Here is an 8,340-nt window from a genome sequence, read left to right on the forward strand (position 1 = left end):
AAACGGGATCTACTAGGGAAAACTGGATCCACTAGGGGAAACAGATTCCACTAGTGAAACGGAATCTACTAGGGAAAACTGGATCCACTAGGGAAAACTGGATCCACTAGGGAAAACTGGATCCACTGGGAAAACCTCAGCAGAAGAACAGGAATGACCTGTAGACTTAAGCATCACATGCTATGTGGTCGGTGTCATGAGAGCTGACGTCTATAGAACCAATGACTCAGTATTTACTAAGCACCTCCGCTATGTTACATCAGCACACAAAGTTACTCGTTTTGGTGGTGTGTTCAAACGTGTGTTAATATGCTTGACAAATCATGCTTTACTTTCTCACTCTTTATAATTATCTTGATTAATCCGACATCACCCCCCCCCCCCACACCAACATTCATACAAATAGCTGCTTTATTGAAGGAAAATGTACTTCCTATGAATGACATGTGTTTGTCTCACCTAGCACTAACTGTAAGCCTATGCATTGATAAAGTTGTTATGGGGGTGTTCGTCGTTAGTACGGTTTTGGAATTGGAAACCTATATTTATTATGCTGTCCAACATGTTGATAGTTTACACCAAGTAGTATGTTACATTTGCACTGTAAGACTTATTTACACCGTGCTGTTTAATACTTAGTGTACAAATGTTTTTATCCTTTCTGGTAAAACGCTTCGCAGAATGAATCAATTAATAATGTACAAGGGAATATTATAGGAAATAGCTACATTAATATACCTTATCAAATTATAAGCTTATGGAAGGACACTGTATTAGTTACTTTAATTCTGGAAAACAAAACCGTAAAAGTAGGAGCGTTTTGTATGAGAATGTGGATTTTCACGAGTAGTCCAAAAACAACTGACAACAAAATACACTGCTGTTTAAAAGTTTGAGGTCACTTAGAAATGTCCTTGTTTTTGAAAGAAAATCACATTTTTGGTCCATTAAAATAACTTAAAATTGATCAGAAATACAGTGTAGATATTGTTAATGTTGTAAATGACTATTGTAGCTGGAAACGGCTGATTTTTAATGGAATATCTACGTAACAGTACAGAGGCCCATTATCAGCAACCATCCCTCCTGTGTTCCAATGGCACGTTGTGCTAGCTAATCCAAGTTTATAATTTTAAAAGGCTAATTGATCGTTAGAAAGCCCTTTTGCAATTATGTTAGCACAGCTGTAAACTGTTGTTCTGGTTAAAAAAGCAATAAAACTGGCAAAACCAGTCTCAATGTCAACCGTGTAGAGGCGACTTCGGGATGCTGGCTTTCTAGGCAGAGTTCCTCTGTCCAGTGTCTGTGTTCTTTTGCCCATCTTACTATTGTATTTTTATTGGCCAGTCTGAGATATGGCTATTTCTTTGCCGCTCTGCCTAGAAGGCCAGCATGCCGGCGTCGCCTCTTCACTGTTGACTGGTGTTTTGCGGGTACTATTTCATGAAGCTGCCAGTTGAGGACTTGTGAGGCGTCTGTTTCTCAAACTAGACATTCTAATGTACTTGTCCTCTTGCTCAGTTGTGCAGCGGGGCCTCCCACTTCTCTTTCTGTTCTGATTAGAGCCAGTTTGCGCTGTTCTGTGAAGGGGGTAGTACACAGATCTTCAGTTTCTTGGAAATTTCTCACATGGAATGGCCTTAATTTCTCAGAACAAGAATAGACTGAAGAGTTTCAGAAGAAAGTTATTTGTTTCTGGCCATTTTGAGACTGTAATTGAACCCACAAATGCTGATTCTCCAGATACTCAACCAGTCTAAAGAAGACCCGTTTTATTGCTTCTTTAAATCAGAACACCCATTTTCAGCTGTGCTAACATAGTTGCAAAAAGGTTTTCTAATGAACAATTAGCCTTATAAAATTATAAACTTGGATTAGTTAACACAACGTGCCATTGGAACACAGGAGGGATGGTTGCTGATAAAATGGGCCTCTGTACGCCTATGTAGATATTCCATAACAATCAGCCGTTTCCAGCTACAATAGTCATTTACAACATTAACATTGTCGACACTGTACTTCTGATGAATTTGATGCTATTTTAATGGACAAAAAAATGTATTTTCTTTCAAAAACAAGGACATTTCTAAGTGACCATTTCAATTTGATACACTCCCACATATGTGTTCTGCCTGCCTGTCTGTGTCTCGTGCCTGCTGACCAACCAACCAGCTGCAGCCCACTGCCACATAAAGGCCCATGCAACCCCAACAGCTGGCTACAACACTATGCCCTCTCTCTTTATCTCTTGCTCTCCATCTTTCATGGTCAGCGTGGTGGTTGCCCCTCTGTTTTTCATGACTATATCTGCTTGGCCTTGAGTACTTTTCTCTTTCAGTTGCTGTTTTGTCTAAACAGACAGTTGCTGTTGTTTCTTCTACCCCAGCGTGTTGGAGGGTAGGTTACCGCTCTCCCAACATGGGCCCCTGACCAACACTGTCGCTGCACTGCTGACTGTTGATAACCGCATGTTTCACTTCACTAACTTTGTGTTGAGAACATGAAAAACAACAGGTTATGAACTACTGGATACATACTGGTCGGAAATGTACTCACTTCTCCTATAGTTATGGCCAGGAGTTTATATGTCCATGTGACCTGATCGGGAAAAGCTCTAGGGCATAGTTAAAGGCTGTACCTTAGAAGTTTTCCTGGTTGGGTCACATGCTCAGGAAAAACTCCTGGTCCCTAGCAGAGTTGTTCAAAAAAAATGTATTGCATAAAAATATATGAAATGCACTGTATAAAATAAAATAAATACTGAAAGACTGAGCGTTCATTCTGTTCCCAAAGGGATCACCCAGGCTATGTCAAGCAGGCCCTTGGAAGTAGTCAGATTCAGAGGCTGACGATGTATGTATGAAAGACCTATTTTAGTAACAAACAGGGTTTCAATTTCAAGATTGCTGGGGGGTATCTTGGTTGCTACTCTGGACAACCCTTTACCCACTGTAATATTAACACGGGCATCCCTATAGATGCTGGAAAAACTATGCCCTATTTTTAGAGCACCTCACTACGCATGTATGACTGTATGTAATTCAATCCCTAGTATGAAATGAATCTGGCAATGAACCAATCCTCAATATAAGTTGAATATAAATCTCAGGCGCATTCGGGAAAAGTATTCTGACCCCTTAACTTTCTACACATTTTGTTACGTTACATCACTAAAAGTGCATTTTTTTTAATATTATCCTCAATCTACACACAATACCTCATATTGACCAGTGGTGGAAAAAGTATTCAATTATCATACTTGAGTAAAAGTAAAGATACCTTAATAGAAAATGACTCAAGTAAAAGGGAAATTCCCCCAGTAAAATACTGCTTGAGTAAAAGTCTAAAAGTATTCGGTTTTAATTATAAAATGACTTAAGTATCAAAAGAAAAGGTAGTTTCTAAAATATACTTAATTATCCAAAGTTAAAAAGTACAAATAATACAAAAATCCTTATATTAAGCAAACCAGATCGCACAATTGTATTTTTATTTACGGATAGCGAGGGTCACACTGCCAGATCAGAGTCAGTAGAGGTGACCAGGGATGTTCTCTTGATAAGCGAATTGGACCATTTTCTGTCCTGCTAACCATTCAGAATTTAACAAGTACTTTTGGGTGCCGGGGAAAATGTGTGAAGTAAAAAGTACATAATTATCTTTAGGAATGTAGTGAAGTAAAAGTAGTCAAAAAATATAAATAGTAAAGTACAGACACCCAAAAAATCTACTTAAGTAGTACTTTAAAGTATTTTTTTACATAAGTACTTAACACCACTGATAATGACAAAGCAAAAAAAGTTTTGACATTTTTGCAAATGTATTAAAAATATAAAAACAAATGATTTATTTACATACATATTCAGACCCTTTGCTATGAGACTCGAAATTGAGCTCAGGTGCATCATGTTTCCATTGATCATCCTTCTGATGTTTATACAACTTGATTGGAGTCCACCTGTGGTGGATTCAATTGATTGGACATGATTTGGAAAGGCAGGCATGCAAGGACACATTCCTAGAATTCTCTCATTCTTCAATGATAACTGTAATTCCGCTGCTTGCGTAAGCGTGACTGACTGTGACACTACTGAATAGCATTTTCTCAGCCCCTCGACCTTGGGGGCTGAGCAATGGTGATAATGACTTGAAGGAGATGAGGCACTGACTCAAACCCACAGCTGATAGCAGGCTGATCAATCCCACTGGAAAGCAGTAGCAGCACACTCACTGCAGACACGTGAGGGAGAAGAAGGGGGAGCCAGTGTGCTAATACCCACTCCCTAACCTTTTCAGAACAATGTCTCCCCTTTGAACAGCCACCCATATATACATACATGCACTATATATATATGAGAGAGAGAGAACCATCTAAAACAAAGAGTAAAAGCCTATTGGTTTCATTACAATGTTGAGAAATGTGGGTTATTAGGCTTATCTGGGGTTTGTTTATCCCAAAATAAGAAATAAGACTGTTTGAAATAAGCCTATGTACCTAGAGTTATATGCAAGTCAACACAACACACAGACATAGATAAGTATTTGATGCCATTCAACTTAAAAGATGACTTTTTACATCGCTCTTACTAAATGTTATCCAGCACACCATCAATTATTAAGCACTATGTAGGTATATAAACTGTCCTAATTATAGTAGCCTACTGTACTTAACATGCAATACTGTAAAAACGAAAACTGTCAACAACAACAAAAAGTGCTAAATAACTGTTTAATCGGAAAGTGTCACGTCTGGCTGGGCCCCTCAACATGCCCTTCAGTAGGTGCACGTGAAAGGTTGTCATTATGAAAACAAATATTGAAGAAAAAAAAAAAAGAAGGATGTGGAAGAAGGATGTGGGGCTCACGAAACAGGAAACGGTCTGCACATAGCGTGTCTTTAACTGTGACCATCAGCTGTTACCAGCCAAATGACAGGCGGTTCATCAATGCAACAACGATCATGCTCAAGTCAAGTCCCTCTTAACGGTTTCTGTTATGAAAAACCCCAGAGGTCACAAGCTGATCCCATCTATCATCTGTGGTATGGGATCTTAACAAACTTGAAACATTCATCATGAAATTGATTATTCACGTCATTTTACAACATATTTTTCACTGCATGAGTGTGTTCACATGTAGCCTCCAAGCCCCATACTCTTACGCAGGGAAAGGATTCTCATTTTGTGCCAGACACCTTCGTGGGGAAGGGAACGTTTGGGAAAAGAGTCAAGATTTTCTCATTCATTGTCCTTATTTCAATGTCTTGGTTTCTCGTGTCTGTTTCATCTCTCCTGAGGAGACAGTGGTCTATGGAATTGCATAAGTGTTCGGAGAAGTTGAAATGTTCTAGAATCTTTGATGACTCATTTAGCTTCCCAACAGGAATACAACTAAAAACCCTGGACCATTGCACCATCTAGTGGAGTACAGGGATAAATGGTGGACTACAGTAGAGGTGGTGCACTTAATTTATTTTAATTTTTAAAATGATTTAACCTTTTTTTAACCAGGAAAAGCCCATTGAGACCCAGAGTCTCTTTTTCAATGGAGTCCTGGCCAAGAAGGCAGCAACAATAATTACATAATTAAAACGTACAACAATTCAACACACGATCCAGCCTAAAAGCATTTACACTCTTCCGTAACAGAGTCTCCCATCAATATTTTAAATTCATTCAGTGGCACTGACTATTCCATGCCTCTGGTGCACAAGAAGAGAAGGCAGTCCTGCCTAATACTGTGAATGTCCTGGGGACTTTAAGTAGCAACCACCTAACCGACAGGGTATGGTAACTGCTGGTGGTGAAGGAGACCAGACTACAGAGGTAAAGAGGGAGTTTACCCAAAATGGCTTTGTAGATGAACACATACAAATGTATCTTTCTGCGCATATAAAGTGAGGTCCAATCTATCCTTTGGTACATTGTGCAATGGTGGATGAGTGACTTGGCATCAAAGTGCAAGGATGCATGATAAACAGAGTCCAGTCTCTGTAAGGCAGAGGAGACTGCATGATAAACAGAGTCCAGTCTCTGTAAGGCAGAGGAGACTGCATGATAAACAGAGTCCAGTCTCTGTAAGGCAGAGGAGACTGCATGATAAACAGAGTCCAGTCTCTGTAAGGCAGAGGAGACTGCATGATAAACAGAGTCCAGTCTCTGTAAGGCAGAGGAGACTGCATGATAAACAGAGTCCAGTCTCTGTAAGGCAGAGGAGACTGCATGATAAACAGAGTCCAGTCTCTGTAAGGCAGAGGAGACTGCATGATAAACAGAGTCCAGTCTCTGTAAGGCAGAGGAGGATGCATGATAAACAGAGTCCAGTCTCTGTAAGGCAGAGGAGACCGCATGATAAACAGAGTCCAGTCTCTGTAAGACAGAGGAGACTGCATGATAAACAGAGTCCAGTCTCTGTAAGACAGAGGAGACTGCATGATAAACAGAGTCCAGTCTCTGTAAGGCAGATGAGACTGCATGATAAACAGAGTCCAGTAAGACAGAGGAGACTGCATGATAAACAGAGTCCAGTCTCTGTAAGACGGAGAAGACTGCATGATAAACAGAGTCCAGTCTCTGTAAGGCAGATCAGACTGCATGATAAACAGAGTCCAGTCTCTGTAAGGCAGAGGAGACTGCATGATAAACAGAGTCCAGTCTCTGTAAGGCAGAGGAGACTGCATGATAAACAGAGTCCAGTCTCTGTAAGGCAGAGGAGACTGCATGATAAACAGAGTCCAGTCTCTGTAAGGCAGAGGAGACTGCATGATAAACAGAGTCCAGTCTCTGTAAGGCAGAGGAGACTGCATGATAAACAGAGTCCAGTCTCTGTAAGGCAGAGGAGACTGCATGATAAACAGAGTCCAGTCTCTGTAAGGCAGAGGAGACTGCATGATAAACAGAGTCCAGTCTCTGTAAGGCAGAGGAGGCTGCATGATAAACAGAGTCCAGTCTCTGTAAGGCAGAGGAGGATGCATGATAAACAGAGTCCAGTCTCTGTAAGGCAGAGGAGGCTGCATGATAAACAGAGTCCAGTCTCTGTAAGGCAGAGGAGACTGCATGCATATACAACAAGTCACCATAATCAATTACAGAGAGAAAAGTGGCCTGATCAAGCTTCTTTCTAGCCATAAGCGGGAAGCGAGCCTTATTATGAAAAATAAAAACCCAATTTCAATGTAATCTGTCACAAGATTATCCACATGAACTTTGAAGGACAACTTGTCATCCAACCAAATACCGAGGTATTTGAAGGATGACACTTTTTCAATGGATAAGCCACCAGATGTGACAATGCTAACCTTCTCTGGCAGAGTTCAAGCTCTGGTAAAGGTCATGAATTTAGTTTTTAGTACATTCAAGACCAGTTTGAGATCATAAAGGGGGGCCTGCAGTGTCTGAAAAGCAGTCTGGAGCTCGTCAACAGCCATTTCCCAAATCATTAATAAAAATTGAGAATAACACTGGAGCTAAAATGGAACCCTGGGGCACACCTATATTAATCTCAAGAAAGCTAGACTTGTGATTGTCAATATATACACAGTATTCTGTCAGAATAATAATTCCTAAACCAATTTACTGCCCCTTCACTGAGACCAATGTTTCTGAGTCTAGCTAGCAACAATTAATGGTCAACTGAATCAAAGGCCTTTAATAAATCCACAAACAGAGCAGCACAATGTTTATTTTTATCAAGTGCATTAATGATGTAATTTGCCACGGCCATAGCTGCAGTTGTGGAGCTGTGCCCCAATCTAAAGCCAGACTGAACCCCACTCAGTATGTTCTTTTCAATTAAGTTTTTTAAACTGTGAGTTCACTAGGGATTCATAGACGTGGCTTGCACTATCATAATGATATGATATTTAAAAACACATCAGATCAAAACAGATCAAAAACTGATATCTTTATTTATATCACTTTCACATAATTGTACACTGTACAAATTGATTACTTTATAATATTGAGGAAAGGGCCTCCCAAGTGGCGCAGCGGTCAAAGCTACTGCATTGCAGCGCTTGAGGCATCACTACAGACCTGGGTTTGATCCCAGGCCGTGTCACAGCCGGCCGTGACCGGGAGACCCATGAGGCGGCACACAATTGGCCTAGCGTCGTCCGGATTAGGGGAGGGTTTGGCCGGCCAGGATTTCCTTGTCCCATTGCGCTCTAGCAACTCCTTGTGGCAGGCTGGGCGACTGCAAGCAGACTTCAGTCGCCAGCTGGACAGGGTTTCCTCTGACACATTGGTGCGGCTGGCTTCCGGGTTAAGCAAGCAGTGTATCAAGAAACAGTGCGGCTCGGCAGGGTCGTGTTTCAGAGGACGCATGACTCTCGATCTCAGC

This window comes from Oncorhynchus mykiss, chromosome 10, assembly GCF_057628025.1.
Source record: "Oncorhynchus mykiss isolate SJ-2025 chromosome 10, ASM5762802v1, whole genome shotgun sequence".
In the NCBI taxonomy this organism is placed as follows: domain Eukaryota; kingdom Metazoa; phylum Chordata; class Actinopteri; order Salmoniformes; family Salmonidae; genus Oncorhynchus; species Oncorhynchus mykiss.